The following is a 15,870-nucleotide window of genomic DNA, read 5'->3' as shown; positions in this document are numbered from 1 at the left end:
TTTAAGCACATTAACAACAACTCTAATTGCCTAACTTGTCCCACTTAGGTCAGTCAATTCATGTTTCTTCTTTCAGCTGTGCCTATGCTTTCAGAAGTAAGCCTAAAACTCTGTATTTTTATTCTAGGGCACCCTTCTGTCAGTTTAAATACATACAATTCAGTTGCTTCCTTTTAGGTACAGGGAAGTTGCTGTGAGTTTCAATACTCTCCGAAAGAATAAAACTTCAAATGTTTTTTAAACAAGTTCACCAACACCGTGCCCCTAATACACACGTGAATAGTGTATAATTCAGCTCTTAAGTTATAGTGACTCTAACCAAAAAACCCCAAAGCTACAAGTCTGTCTTACAACTCCCTTATGTTAATCAAATACTCCACAAGGAGAACACGTATGTGTATCCCATGCACTTAATGCAGCACTTAATCTTGCAGTACACCAGCCTGAGCTAAAAGCTACTCATTTAGCAGCAGGTAATAGCTGATTCATGATCATGTACCTCATTCCTCCTGGAGCATACATTTAGGATTCCCACTGACAAATGACTGCAAAGTATTTTTCAGAATTCCAGTGAATTCACTGATGTGAATTCCTGAAAAGCAGAATACTGGCCACTGGAATTTATCTGTTGGAATAAGCCATCACATATGTGCTCTACGTATTCAAAAGTAAGAGGATGTTCCTCTTTTCCATTATGAATGGAAGCTAGTGTGTTTGGATACTTTTAATGAGCCGTAAAATAAGAACATACTGTGAACAATTCTAGTGTGTAACCTGTAATCTTTTCAAAACCAATATTGTTCAGTGTTTGCAGTCCATGGGAGTCTCTCTTTCACGTTCTTTCCCTATTTCAGTGTCTTCAGTTATCAACTGTGAATGTACTGAACCAAGTACCACATGTGCTGGTTTCAGTATGATGGGCAATGTCTCTGAAAATCTCTTTAGATTAATAATTACTATAATACTTAGTATTTCCGACAGAGAGGCTATCTTTGCAGTCTTTAATTAGATTTATTCTGAAATGAACTCTAGGCAGTTTGCAAATGTACTCCCCTCCTCTTTTAGAAGCAAGCCAAAAGCCCAGCCATCTTTCAGCTGTGCACCTGTCCCAAAACCAAGCCAGTCCTGCAGCTGAACCCAAAGGGCTCTCTCTCCAGTCCTTTCTCACGTGGTACCACAGCAAAAGGAGAGCACTGCAACTGAGCAAGTCTTTGCAATTGTTTTGACAGGATGTTTAAAGCTTTGAACAGAACAGGCAGATGCTAACTGTGTTAACAGCATCTTTCCCTCATAAAGTTTTCACCTCTTCTAACTATATTTGACTGCCCTGCCAGTCACAAGGCAATTAGTCATGCCTTTTGACTGTGTCACTTATCATTGCAATCAAATATTGCCATGGCTGTGGAGATACCTTGTTTTTCATCCAAACAAACAAGCAGCTCCTGCCTGGGCATTTATTGTAGCACATACTGTATACCCAACTGTTATTGACCTTTCTTCTGAATTCATCAAGATTAATTTTCCAGATGATTTCTTTACACACTTCATTTCTTCCAGTTAATAAATTTCATCCCACCACTGCACTGCCCAGTAGTGGAAAAGAGCCTGGATAAAGTGTACTTGCTGTCCAAACTGGTCCACATTTGACACAGAACTGGACTTGTAACAGTTAGGAGCTTCAGACTATGGAATCTTATATAAGCCAACTGATTTGAATACACAGAATGAGATGAAGGTAATACGCTAGCAAGCTGAAATACAATTTTAAACCATACATGATTTATTTTTTAATTTTTCCACATCAGTATTACTATCCAAAATGTTACTCACAGTAAAGTATATCTCTTCCTGCATTCAGATTGTGTCTAGCACAAAGCTAAAGTAATTTATTACACAGCGCTGTCAGGGAGATGGCAGAGATATGAAGTATATTGCATTGTGTTAGAAGCTTGGTTTAAAATGAGTTTTACCTTGGGAGAATCTGTTAAATCACTACCACAGAGCAAAAATTATGCTATGTGTTCCTTTCAATATATTAGCAATGTTTACTACCTCACAAAGAATTAGGTAACAAAATCCTATACATAGTGGATGCATTGTTCCAAACTGTCCTCTTTTGCACCCATCAGCTTTTCATCATTCTCCAGTTCAAACACTCATGATCATTTGTATTTTACGTGCCAGCAGTGTCTCCCTTAGATTCACATGAAGTCTGTCTTTCTTGTATGTATTTCAGGAGTGCTTGTATTTCCAGATTAATCTGAATCCCTGCTCCTTACACCACATTCATAAGTAGACATTATTCCTCTTGCCTCACTTGTCCCTAGATTGATATTTCGGATGTCCTGGTTTCCAGCTTCCATCCTCAAAACTTCTATTTGGATGCCAGTACTTTCCTCCTGACATTTCTTATGCCTGTGGTATTCTCATGGAACATGACCACTGGTTTATCCCTAACTTTCTGGAAGCCTGCGCAAACACCTCATGAGATCCACCACCTTTGCACCTGACAGGTCTGCTGTCATCTAGGACCATTAACCCACCTCTCCTGGAAACAGAGGAAGGATTTCCAGCACTAAGAAAAGGAAAAGAGAGTGTAGATTGAAGAGAAGGTGGTAAGGGGAGAGAGGAAATGCTATAGATCATGGGAAGCACTTGGAGATATATCTTGGATTGAAATTACCTGCTTGAAAAGTTGTGATAAGAAGGAAAAGTGAAAGGAAGCTTTAAATAAAGTAGAAGGAAATATCTCTGTGACTTCTAGGAATCTTCTGCTTCCATCAGTTAGACTGATGGGGTATATGCAGGGATATGTATCTCCACATCTTCTGTGGAGACAAATTCTGCACCTCTTGTATGTGTTTTGACTTGCTAACTTAAACAGCAGCACTTTGTAGAATCATTAATGACAGCAGCATACTTTATCCCAAAGGGGAGTCACAAATGAATAGAAGGAAGCTGGAGCCAAAAATGTAAGATAAGAGAACTCCCCTCCCATTGCCTCTGAAACCCCAGAATTGTCAAAACCACAGTCACTGGCACCACCCAAATCTCTGCCAGCCCCTCAGGCAGAATCCCAAGTGTTCTAGGCCTCTGGCATCACATACATTTAGGTAGCTGTCATGATCCTGCTGAAAAGCGAACATATCATGAGGGAAAAAAGAAAACCAGGTGTAATTTGGACTTCCATATATAACAAAAGCACAAAATAAAATGAAAACCCAGAAGCATGGTGATGGCTCACTCACAACTCATAGCAGAGATGGTTACGAGCAGCGGATGGGAAGCCAACGCATCAAACACAGCCTCAAAAGAAGAGCCCAAAAGAACTGTAAAACAGAGAGAAACCCAAAGAAAAACATGATAAAAAACAACAAAATGAGAAAAAAATTAAACAGAAATGAATTAAAAACCAATTCAATATTGTATCCCTCCAGAAACCTGGGTCTCTTGCTTAGCTGTTGCCATCTCCCAGCATCCTCCTGAGGTGTCTTGGCCTGGGCTATACTTAGTTTCATTCAGACAAAAAGCATTGAGTGGCCTGTGAGACTTGTGAGTGCGCTGTAAAGTGGTGAGAGGGGTCCCTCTAGGGACTAACTTCCCCCTGCTCACACATCACACCTAATACAAAAACCAAAGTTGAGAGCAGATGGGTACAGCCTAACCACAGGTCAGTCGCATGGTTCTGCCGTGGTTTTCCGTCCTAAAATTCTCTGATATGTACACCTCCCTTCTTCCCCCAATCAAATTGATCTAATAACCAGCAAGTGGATTTGCTCTTCCTTGTCTTTTGGCCTTTTCACCCATAGCGAGTTCCAAAGTTAGCGTGTAAGTTTCTAAATCCCAACAGAGCTGTCCCCTTCCCCGTTTGAATTGTCATGGGTTCCCACCCAAGATATTTGGCTTTTTATGCAACCAGCACCTTGCTTTCTCACCAGCAATCTCCATACAGTCACTGGCTTGCCAACTTTACATGCTTCACAGCTGCCAGCTTCAGGCATCTTCCCCTTCCCTGATGATTGCTGCAGTGCTCCACCTAGAAATAGCGGGGTCTCCGCTGTCTGGTGGGGTGCTGCATGGTGGTTTGAAAGAGAGCAGAATGAAGGTCAGTGCTGCTTCCAGGCCACGCGAGCAGTCACTGTATCTTAAGATATGAACTGCACAGTACAGAAACATGAGGGACACCCTGATCAGAGGCAAGAGCTCATATTATAATCTAACATATAACCTTAAAACTCAGTTCAGTAAAATGAGAATAGACCTTGGCTGGGAGATACTTAGTCCAACAGAAATCAACTAATCCAAAGCAATCAACCCAACGGAGTTTCTTATTTGAGTGTCAGTATTTGTCTTCTCTAAAAATGTGCAAGTTCTAAGAATTCCACAGTTTTTGCACTTTTAACAAAGTTGCTTAATAGTCTCCTACTATTCCTTCCAAAGCAAAAGGCCCAAAGGAGATGAATTAAAATGCCATCTTTCCTTTTTTACTTTAGGAGAATTCAAAGTTTCCAATGGACTTTAACATCAGCAAAGACAAAGGGAATAATCTTGTCTTTCTGAATAGCATGCGCCAACCATCTTATCATGTGATTCCTGAGCCAGAACTTGTGCTGAAGATAAGGATGCCTTTCTCACATCAGAAACAGGGCTAAGAATGAGCATTTTTTTAATCATAAGCTTATTCCAGGTGTAATCCTATTACTCAATTATCATTCAATTTTTAACAAGAGAATTTTGGCCTCAGAGCTGCACTTGCTTCTTACATGCATGGTCCCCCAGGGGAATAAGTAGCACAGAACACTCCCATGAAAAGCACAGGGAGCACTAAGTGAGGAAGAGAAGTTTGTCATGCACTGTAATACAGAGCAGGGGAACCACTGAAAAGGAAATGTTTTGGAGAGCATTTTGGAGTATTAGTCATTCTTATTTGAGATTTACAGATCACAATGCCTTCCTGGAATCAGATGGAGAAGATGGTCCTTTTCTACCAGAAGGAAGAAGACAAAAGACAGTCATGACAAGCACTAAGATGCAGCAGAGCTAAGCTCAAATCTCTCCAACCCTTGGTCAGACATGAAAACCACATCTCCCTCCTTCCAGAGTACACCCTCCCCCCTAAGCCACAGCGTGCTTTGAGATGCAGGTCTAAGAACATCCATGTTGGAAAGGATTCCTTTTGCATAGAATAACTGAATATTTATTATCAAGAGAGAGAAAGGGTATGATAGGCACTGTGTAACCTGCAGCAAATGCACTTACCTGCTGGAGGGGAGATTTGACCTGCAACCCAACTCAACGTTCACTCACCCAGGGAGTGAAGCCCCTGTTTCCTTTACCACCAGACACAGTAACAGCTTTCTGTTCCTCTCTCTGTAGTCCAGTGGGAAGAAGAATCAGAGCTTCAAGTAGAACAGCATCAACCAGAAGGAACGACACATTCAGAAGTGCTGTACCCCCCCTGCAGCTTGGCAATAAAGGCACTCAGAAACGGATAACGGGAGCTTGGTTCCCTGCAAACATATATGGGATTTGAGCCTGAGTTGTCCTTCCTTTTGCCCCACTCCTGTAGCATAAGAGCTCTAGCCAGAGAGTTGCTACATAAATAAAACCATCAACACCTGATGTAGATGATTTGAGGTCACCCTCACTGAACCAGGGCTTCCAGGGGAGGAAAAGAGAGAAGCAGCTAGTTATACAAGATACGAGAGCCCCTGCTTGTTATTAGATTTTTCAAATCCATCAGCTAGTCTGCTTTTCATACACTTAATTTCAACTGCACTAGCTTTCTGTAGTTGTAATGTTTTAAACCAGAACAAGAACTCTTTTCTCAAGTCCAAATTTGCTACTCCAACAATGGAAGTATCAATGAGAACCTTTACATAATTTTCACAGTGATCTGCTTTATAACTAACCCATGCCCACAGAAATGGCATTTCTATAAATATATCAAATGTGCAATATTTTTAAAGACATAGGTCCTTTTTTTTTCTCCCCTTTCCCACATCTCTGTGTGAACCAATGTGGCTATGCTGTGCTTTCAGCCTTTTACCTGATGACCTTTTTACAATACGAAGTTCAAGACAAAAATTATATCCCTTCCTAAGCTAATGTAGTACTCTGAGTACTACAGCTCCACAAATCTGTTTATTTTCCTGCAAAATGTTTATCTCCTAGATAACATTACAGCTTTACATACATTTCAAGTGCAAAGTAAGCATAAAAGCTACTGGGCTGCTCTGTTGGAATATTTGGGGTCTTGGGATGTAGGAGTTAATACCCTTTGTGTTATTTTATAGCTCATTTTCCACTGGGGGGGAAAAAACCTACTTTAGTGGAAAAAAGTACCATACTCTTCTCATACCTTGTTCACTGCAGCAAAGTTTATTTTTACCACTATGCACATTTGGAAAATAAATACTTTTTTTCCTTTAGCTGACATATTTCTGCAGCCTTCATCATGCTCGTCTAAACAGGCTATGCACTGTCCTGCCTACAACATCAGCTTTCTGCCCACTGGCTCACAGAGCCACCCTCGCACATGTGCAGTATCTTCAGCAATGCACTGCAAACTACTGCAGTGCAGTCTGAGCCACGAGGAGATCGAGATCTAATCAATGGGCTGCAGCTGACTAAGCTAAAAAAATGCTTGCTGAGCATAACAGCCCAGTGTCAGATCCTGCAACGGGGGGTAGACTCCAGGAAAAACATAGCCTCTCCTATATTTTCAAATAAATAATTAAGACCGTGCTGCTACACCCTCAACCGCTTTCAATTAATAACTGCGGAGCCACAGTGAATATATTTCTGAAGGCTGGGTGTCAAAGACAGAGGAAAAGTATAATGCTTTCTATACTGCACATCAGTGACAAAACTAGCAGACCTGAACAAAGACCAGTAATGATTAAGGAGTTATTGCCCAAAACCTGACCTACATTAGCACAGACGACCTTCATGACTCAGAACACTTCCACTAAACAAGCATATGTTGTTCATCGTATTATCTGTATAACAACATTTATGTCTATTTTCCCTTCCAAGTTTAAATTTTCTTCTCAAGTCTTACTTCTCCATATTGAACACATTCTGCTAGTCCTGCTCTCTTCTATAAAAGTTAATGCAAGATGCAAATTTTGACTTGTGTGGTTTCCATAGAAGATACTTTCTCAAATTAAAAAAAAACAAACCAAATCAACTTTTCATTCATTCATTCATTCATTCCCCAGTTGCTTACCTCTGTTGTCCTAAGAAGTGCATCAGCACTGACTGCTTATACTGCTGCACAGGTGGGTTGTACAACCAGGACATCACAGTGAATAAAACTGCTCGTGTCTCTATCTGAACTATGGCAGAAAGTTGCATCTAGAGGAAACAACATTTAAATCCCTAAAAAAGCTCTCTCCATCCTGTAATACCAAATTTGTAATGGAAAGTTTTGGGATTCACCCCAAAATGGACTACTTTTTTTTTTTTTCTGGGGGGGGCGGGGTGGGGGTGGGGGCGGTGGAATTACGAATAGAAAACTAGACTTTTTTCTCAGAACAGTACCCTCTGTATCTGAAAGTACTTACTAACTAGAGCTGATCTAACAGATACTCTCCACGAGTCATCTCTTCTTAAGCAGATCTCCGAGCTTTCCAGGACTGAGAAACACATGGCTTGAACTACTGCTCACTTCAAACTCACTTGGATGGGAACCCTCATGCTGATAACAAAGTAAATAATGCATTAGTATAACCATATAAAAAACTATGCTTCCTTGCCGCTAAAGGTACAAACCAGCACAAATACTGGGAAGATCCCATGAGGAGATCCCAGGTGTTGTGGAATGTGGGAGGATGCAGAACATAAGCTTGAAAAACAAGGACAGTAGCCTTAGATGAGGCAATGGGATTGCTTTAGGTATTAAGGGAAGGAAAAACTGCTTTCTATATATCAGTAGTCTGGACAAAGGTCAGGGTGGTCTATGATAGCACTGCCCCCAAACTACTCATATTTCCCAATTTTCTTCTCCAACGAGGCAAAAATGGGGAGCAAATGTTCTGCAGGAATACCTCTGATATGGAAGAGAACACCAGTTCTTTCTTTTAGGTCTTTTTAAAATGTTTCTAAACAGATTTTATATTTACCCACTTCCCAGCTGCTGGGCTACTTTGTCTGCAGGCAACCACAAAGTGAGGCCACTGCAAAAATGTCTGAGGAAAGCAGCTAAAAAGCAAAGCATGCTAAAGCCAGCTCTTTTAACAGTAGATGGCAAAGATGGCCTGCATCCATAACTGCTGCTAGCATCACATTGTGACCAACACAAGGAGAAAGCCTCTTTTGTAAGGACGAGGCCAACAGATACTCAGTCCACCTCAGATGAGTCTAAAGTTTTCTCTCAGGTATGCTGTGAGAACTCTGAATATCCACCATCTCGTCAAGGGTCACAGCAGTGATCTCTGATTTGTCCTGGTGAATTTTAACGTTTGAGCACCTTCTTGAAAGCTGTTGAGTATCAAACCCGTGTTTTCATGAAGTTATTCCATAACATCATTCTCACTTATCAGTGATACCTGTGCCAGCTCAGAAGCCACTATCACATATGTGAAATCAGAACTGCTCTCTCACACCATGAGCATCACCTTTTATTTACACAGAATTTCACCTGCCAGTTTATAGCCCCCCCCCCCCCCATTTTCTATAGCTGCCCCTTACTTTTCCCACAGCACACTCTGTCCCATCACTGCTATTTAGACCAGTCTCTGACCTGCACACACGTGCTCTATTACTCTTCCCAATGCATTGACTACCTGTGGCAGCAAGTGGTGCCTCAGGAATAAATGCATCCCTTTATTTGTCTAAATTTATCACCTGCTTCACTGAATATCTTGTTCCTACATTAACCAAAGAGAACAGAGGCTCTCTCATTCGCCTCTCAAGACTTTACAGTATTTTACAGACTTTATGAAATTCCTTTTACTCACTTTCTTGTTCAAGTTATAATCACAAGCTTTTCGATCCCTCTTCATGCGAGTTTGTCATTACTGTCTTCTGAATACTGTCTAGCTCTGCAATACCTTCTCTGAAACTGGATGGGTGGTATCTTACGCACCATCAACTGTTATCTCATCTAGATTTGTATAAAGGCACTAAAAAAGATTTTGTAGCTTTCATCATCCTGTTCCATGTGGACTATAACAACTGCATCACTGGCTCGATGCGTCTCAGCTAGTAACCTGCCTCCAGCCCTCCAGAAGGTGCTTCTGGATATCCTACAGGTAGGGTACACGTAGTTGGGCAGATGCAGTCCCTTTGCATTCTGTTTAATTGGGCATGTGCAATACTAATTTTTAAAAGGTATAATGTTGGTTCAGACCCCATGTACCAGAATGAATACTTGAAAGTCTCCTAAAGAACAAGATCAGTAGAAATGTGGTTAGCTGGGATGTAATGAGGAAAAGTCTACACAGCTTTTCTAAGGGAAAGCAGCATATCACCATAAGTGTTCTCTGCATGATTTGTGTATATAGACAAGGGAAACCTAGTTCATACAGTACATCTAAGTTTTAAAAAACATCAGCTCTTGAGAAAGTCCACACTTCAAGAAATTATAGCGCAAATGACAATGTTTCTCTCTCATTTGAGAGGTAGCAATTACGGTTGTCCTTTAAAGAGGCAACAAACTCAAAGACCTGCACACAAGAGCTTCATGATGCAACCTGGTCAAAGTTATGTTTTCAATTTCCCCTCTCCTGTTACATTATTTATCATACAGTGAGACAAGAAAGTTTTGAGATCAGCCAACTTCAGAATTTGATTTCCTTTAGATCAAAGTTTAACTGTGATATTCTTGATGTTTAACAAAAACTTTGGCACGAAAAGCATGAAAATTTTGATTTCGTTTCCCCCTCTATTTATGGTATTTATAAGCAGCACAGTAAAGAGGCAACTAACAGAGCCATAGCAGTTGTGACAGCAGCAAGCAAAACAAGGCTACAAAGGGGCCCAGAAACTTCGCTCCAGACAGTGTGGACCTGACGGAGTCTGCAATGGTGGTGGTGTTGGGCCACAGGGCCTGGTCCCCAGCATGGGCTGATGCAACTATGTTTAGCACACTGGAGACCTCAGCCCAGAAAAAGCCCCAAAGAAAGAATGTGGTCATCCACAATGGGCTGCAGAGAGCACCTGCTGCCTCTGCAGTGGCCTCATTTCTAGAAGTACTTTGGTTGAGGTGCAAAGTTGCCAGGTGAAGGAACTGTGGTGAGGTGGGAAAGAAGGTGAGCAGACTGTGTAGCATCAGGGAGGGTGAACAAGAGATCAACAGAATCTCTGCAGAGCCTCTGAAAATCATAACCCTTGTTATACAAGTAAAAAGGGACAACTAGCAGTTGTGCTTAAAGGAGCAACAGATGGAGAATCTGAAGAGGAGGGAAGCTAGCAGCAGAAGGAAGGCTCCAGCTCCACATGCAGACCTGCAGTTGCAGAATTGATTTAGTAACCTGGGAACTGGTGAGGAGGAACAAGACCTGCCAGGAGAGCCAGCTGAGCCTGAATCAAAAATCCCTACCAAGAAGCAAAAGGTGAATGATGGTCACTGAAGACTTCTTCCTGCAGGAAATGGAAGCCCCATCTAATGGCCTGACTTGATGTCTCAAGAGCTTTGTGGCTTGTTGAGGGCCTACATATGGGATGATAAGGACAGATTGCCAAGGTTTGTGTGGCCCTCTGACTATTTGTCATTGCTGCTCATTCATGGGAGCACCAAAAGCACCTGTTTTCCAAGGGATGACTTTGAGTATACTAATTGTGACTGATGTGTGGGCATGGGGGCCCACGTGCTGTCCTCCTAAATCCTGCCAATGAGTGGGAAAGACTTAGGTAGAAGTGCATGCATCCTATAATTCAGCACCTAGCTATGAAAGACAAGGCTTTGGCTTCTACAGCCATGTGTCTCTCTTGAGGAAAAAGGACTGTTGGTGAAAGAAGGGACCCGTGTGACAGAGTGGCAAGACCAACTTTTGTGATAGCTTTGCATCTAGGCTTGCTAACCTAGTGAGAAGGGCTTCAAGCAGGTACAACAGAATCTGAAGAGAAATGGAAAAACAGAGGCTGTGAGGAGGTGCCCCGGGAGATGATGATAGAAGCTCTCATGCCTCCCCTGAGAAAGCAGCACAGCTGGCAGCCCACCTCAAGTCCCTGTCCACAAACATATATACACATGAAACAAACAGGAGTAATTAGTGGTCCATGTGTGATTACAAAACTATTATCTCACTGGGATTACAAAGACTTGGTGGGACAGCTCACATGTCTTGAGTGCTGCAATGAATGGAAAGGACTGAGAAGGCAAGAAGGTGCATTTGCACAGGAGTGGCTTGAATGTATGAAGCTTTCCTTGGAGCAGGTGATGAGACAGTCACTACTGATGTGTAAGTGATCAGCACCAACTAACACAGGTAAGCACCTGCTACTGACTACCTGATCAAGAAGGGAAAGTAGATGAATCCTTCTTTAGACAACTGAAGGAAGGCTTGCAACACAGCAGGCTTGAATAACTCCTGCATCTGCCCAGAGAGGCAATATGGTGGGGTGAAGCAACCCAGGAGTTTTCTGGTGAGCACTGAGCATTGAGCAGAACCAGAAAAACAAGACATGAAGGTTCAGAGTCACACACAGACATGGGGGTGTGTGTGTGAAAAGGACAAAAGGACAACAAGGAACAGGAGCAGAGTTTCTTCTCTCCAGGATTAGATCATTTGCCCAAAGTCTGGAAGTCTTAGGTTCAATAACCTCGTCTTCTATCTCTCCTGACAGCAGAGTACCACAAACATCATGTATTTAAGCCACAGGCAGAACAGAAACAGGTGTATTGTAATGTCTTTCATTGAAGCTTTACACCCTTGCACAAAATTAAGACATACTCCCTAGAAAATGGACCTCAGGAGTCTGTCAGCCCTGGAGATGGCCCTGTTTACTGTGACTAATTTTTCCACTCTGTTTCCATAAAGGTGTAAGTATTGAGCACAAACAGATGTTATTAAGGGTAATGGACAAGGAACACTTTATGAATTATCACTGACACTGCTCCCTTGAGAAAGGGGAAATCCCAGGTCAAACACACTCTGCTGAGTACAGATCACAGATCTTAACTGGTATTTGACACCTTTCAAAAAGGAGAGTGAGGCTTGGAAGGGCAGGGAGGAGCAGTACAAGAATCAGCATCTCCTCTAGCAGTTTTGTCAGCTGCCTGTCTTTTCCTTCATTTCCCTGTCTTCAAAAGTGTTTGGAAACAAAACCCTCTGGAAAGAGTAAATTTTTTGCACTAGCAGCCTGTCCTGTTTATCATAATAGCCCGAGTCCCTCCTGCTAGCTAGATGTTGGTTCTGATCCAAACGCCAGAAATGCTGATGGTAGCCAAAGTAACAGCCTTCAGCCAGGCCCTAAGCAGTTTGCAACACACAGCAGACACCAAATGGTTACGTAACTGATGCACATCTGCTCTACCTGTCCAAAGGAGTAACTGTCAAAGACTGACTTCTACAGCCCTTGGAGAAATAGGAAGTAATGAGACTGTTGAGAACAGCTGAGTTCCCCTGATTGGTAACAGAGGGGAAAATTGTTGCTGATGCTTCCTTACACATCTTCTGGCTCCAGCCATCTTCTGTCTTTATAGTGCAAGCTGAGTTCCTACAGATTGTTATCCAGGAGATTTTTTAACATCTGACAAGGGGCAAGAGGTAGAGGGGTGAGACCATTCCTGTGGAAGCAAATCTGCATGACAACAGCTTTTCTCCAAAGAGTAACATTTGTGCTAATATTAGCATCCCACATAAGGTAGATCAGTTTTGTTTCCCTAGAAGCACAGAATAAATTCACATTCAGAATAAATTTGGATATAGCTAAGCCAAGTGGCCCACAACTTAACAAATGCCAAGCAATCAAGGTGCAAAAACATACAAACCAAATATGCATGACTCATCAGAATCTTAGCAAATTAACAGCTCCCTAGGTAAAAGCTACTGAGGTAGCCCTTGAAATTCAGGAGTCTGGAAAGCCAGAGTGGGAACAGCTGAGGATGAAAGAACTAATGCTCAATGAAGATCATGGAGGGTAGAAATGACCCCACCTCAGAGCTTTGTTCAATCTCTAGGAAATCAAAGTGAGACCTTTTTTAGTGATAGTCTATGCTATCTGCCTTTTCATATAAAAAAATTAGTACTGTTTGACATCAGTGAATTGCACATTAAAAAGTAAATATGTAAAGTCAGTGCCAACACAGATTTCTAGAGGTTTTTTGCTCCACAGAATCACTGGCTTTTCCCTTTTTAAAAAGTGACCAAAAACAAAAAGGCAAAAGGTAAGTTAAAAATCCATAACAAAACCACATCATCCTAACAGCCAGGCCCATTATCTGTACTACCAGCAAGTCATTCAGAGTCTTTCTGAAAAGCTGACAAGCAGGACTAAGATTATGAATTTCGGAGAATGTGAAAATCAGCTAATACTTTTTAACGTATCATTCATAAATTATGACAATGCTTCTGAAACCGTAGGAAACTGCAGGGAACCTACTTGAGCAGAAAAAGTCTGTTAATAAATGAATACAATTAAAAGCAAAATGCAGACATGCTTGCAGAAAAAGAGAAAGTGAGGTCCTTCCCTCATCTATCTTGTGTATTGTACCTCAGAACCAAATCACAAAAAACCTAGGCTCAGGATGATCATGTTATAAATCTGGGAATTGTATTCTTCATGGATAAAGGAACTGAAGGAGAATGGAGAAAGAAGAATGTACCTTATTGGCTTGAAATAATCTCTTTGGCAAAACAAAAGAAAGTTCTTAATTAAAAAAAGGAAAAAAAAAACCACCAAAAAATCTCATTTCAATTGTCTTCATACTGCCCTTCAACCCCATCTCCTTCCTAATCCTCAGTGCATTATTTGGGCAGCAGTCACACCATGTTTCTTCAGGCAAATGTCTCAGTCTGGTAAGTGGGACTCAAGAGTGGTATCAGAGAGCAGGGACACAAAAGGATCAAACAACCCAGTGACTATAACAATGCTAAAATGGGTTGAAGTAAATATTTCTGTATTTTTTATTGTATCACTTCTGTCAAAATGCCTCACCACCTGAGGTGCAGCATGGGAGAATAGGTACATTAGGTATATGAGACTCTACCCCATACGATCCCCCCACATCCCAAACAAACTGAGACTTTTCACCATTTTCAGCACACTATGCTCCCATCCCTCTGGGGATCCTGCTGTCTTTTTTCAGGAAAAGATTATGTGTCATTAGCCCTTCTATAAGACCCATCTGTGGCAAGCAAGCAACCAGCCACCAGAATAATCAGAATTAAGACCAACCTTCTCAGAGTCCTGCATCCTAATAAAGCCCCACCTCACCCACACCAACCCAAGCAGGACACAGCTTGCGAGACACAGCTGAAGAATCTTTTGCCCTGAAAAATACTAATGTTGTTTCCAAAAACAGGGCCTGGGAGTATTCTCTAAGGATGTAGCAAAACAAAAGTAAAGTAACTTTACCTTAGTGGGAGAAAGGAAGAAAAGAGAGGATCCAAAAGAAGAGACATCTGGAGTAATTAGTTTCTTCAATTGTAAAGAAAGAACAGTGTTCAAACAATGGGACTTGAAAGACAGACATAAAACATAGTTGCTTCACTGAAGCAACGAAGAGATTTTGCAGAAAACCAAATGCCAGTTTCAATCCATAATGGGCTTGAATTCTGATTGCAGAAAGAGGAAAGGAGTGTGGCTGCATTTTGAAAAGGGCAATATGGAGAAGGGTTATCCCCAAACTAAACAGCATTGACAAGGAAGATCAGCAGCACATAGTGTGTGTCTTTTTAAGAATAAGGTGCAGACACAACCTTTGCAGCTGCTCCCATCTACAACTAAAAAGAAAAGGTTTGCAATGTCCAACTGAAAAGACTTACAAAAAAAGAAGAAAAAAATAGAATCCCCCAGCTGTGTTCATCTACTAAAGACACAAAATCTGCTCACTGGTCTTTGTTTTCTTCCCACTCCCCAACCATATCCTGCACTACAGAGTCTCCGAATTTAGCTCTCACATTGTCAACATTTTCCAGAACAACAATTATCTTGCAGATGGAAAAGATGTGCAGACCAAAAGGTATAAGCCTAGGATGAGAAACAGAGAGACTGTCTGAGCCCACCCTGCTTGCACTGCATTGGAAAATAAATCTAGGAATGCCTGACTAATACTAGACCATCTGAAACTTAACGTATCCTTATGAGTGACCCCAGATAACACAGGACTGGTAAAAGCACTGAAGATAACATACATACCACATGGTGTAAGTTATGCCCCCTGCCCTTACCTTCCCTCTAATACTCCTGCTAAGAAATTTGGACAGAGGGCAATATACACAAAACTAAGTGAGGCAAGGCTGAGAACAGCATTACAGGCTGCAGTTCACAGTAAGCTCGGCCTTAGAGATCAGGTCAGCCTCTAAGTTCTAGCAGTTTTTTCATAAAAAGCTTTAAGAACGCACCAACCTGGTTCCCCAGATTGCAGAGAACTGAACTAGACCAGCCCTCTGGGACTACAGAAATCACATGGTCAGCACTGGGCTCACCCTCTTTGCTTGACCATAATGTACTCAATAAGTATTCCAAACCTGTGGAAAACATGATTATCCTAAAGGGAGGAGGGCGGGGGTGGGGGGGTGGGGAGGAGCCACATATTTTGTAAGACAAAACGAGCACCCCTTCTTAGATTCCCAACTCAGTTGAAGTCACCTGCTGCCTCTCACCTTGCAGAAAATGTAGTCCAATATAATGACCAAGTACAACAAACACAAACCAATCACAAAATCTTTCCATGCCTAAGCAGTGGCAGAAGTGGAA

The 15,870-nt window shown here is 41.7% G+C and overlaps 1 protein-coding gene across 5 annotated transcripts in view; it reads right to left on the bottom strand.

Moving 5' to 3' along the window:
- The window catches only part of TTBK1 (tau tubulin kinase 1), a 122,759-nt gene that overhangs the window by 59,988 nt on the left and 46,901 nt on the right, over positions 1-15,870 (bottom strand). Inside the window, exons 1-2 of one of the 5 annotated variants that reach the window (XM_037405393.1) lie at positions 3,923-15,627; positions 3,249-3,329 (exon numbers count right to left, since the gene is read on the bottom strand). The exons of 3 other annotated variants lie outside the window; for them this stretch is intronic. The gene's annotated coding sequence lies outside the window, so the exon portion shown is untranslated. Of the gene's footprint in view, positions 1-3,248; positions 3,330-3,922; positions 15,628-15,870 lie in introns of those variants that run through there. One more of the 5 variants, XM_037405392.1, reaches the window with a different exon arrangement.

This window comes from Falco rusticolus, chromosome 12, assembly GCF_015220075.1.
Source record: "Falco rusticolus isolate bFalRus1 chromosome 12, bFalRus1.pri, whole genome shotgun sequence".
Lineage (NCBI taxonomy): Eukaryota > Metazoa > Chordata > Aves > Falconiformes > Falconidae > Falco > Falco rusticolus.
The sequence above is the reverse complement of the archived record's forward strand: the minus strand, read 5'-3'. Positions and strand labels throughout refer to the sequence as shown.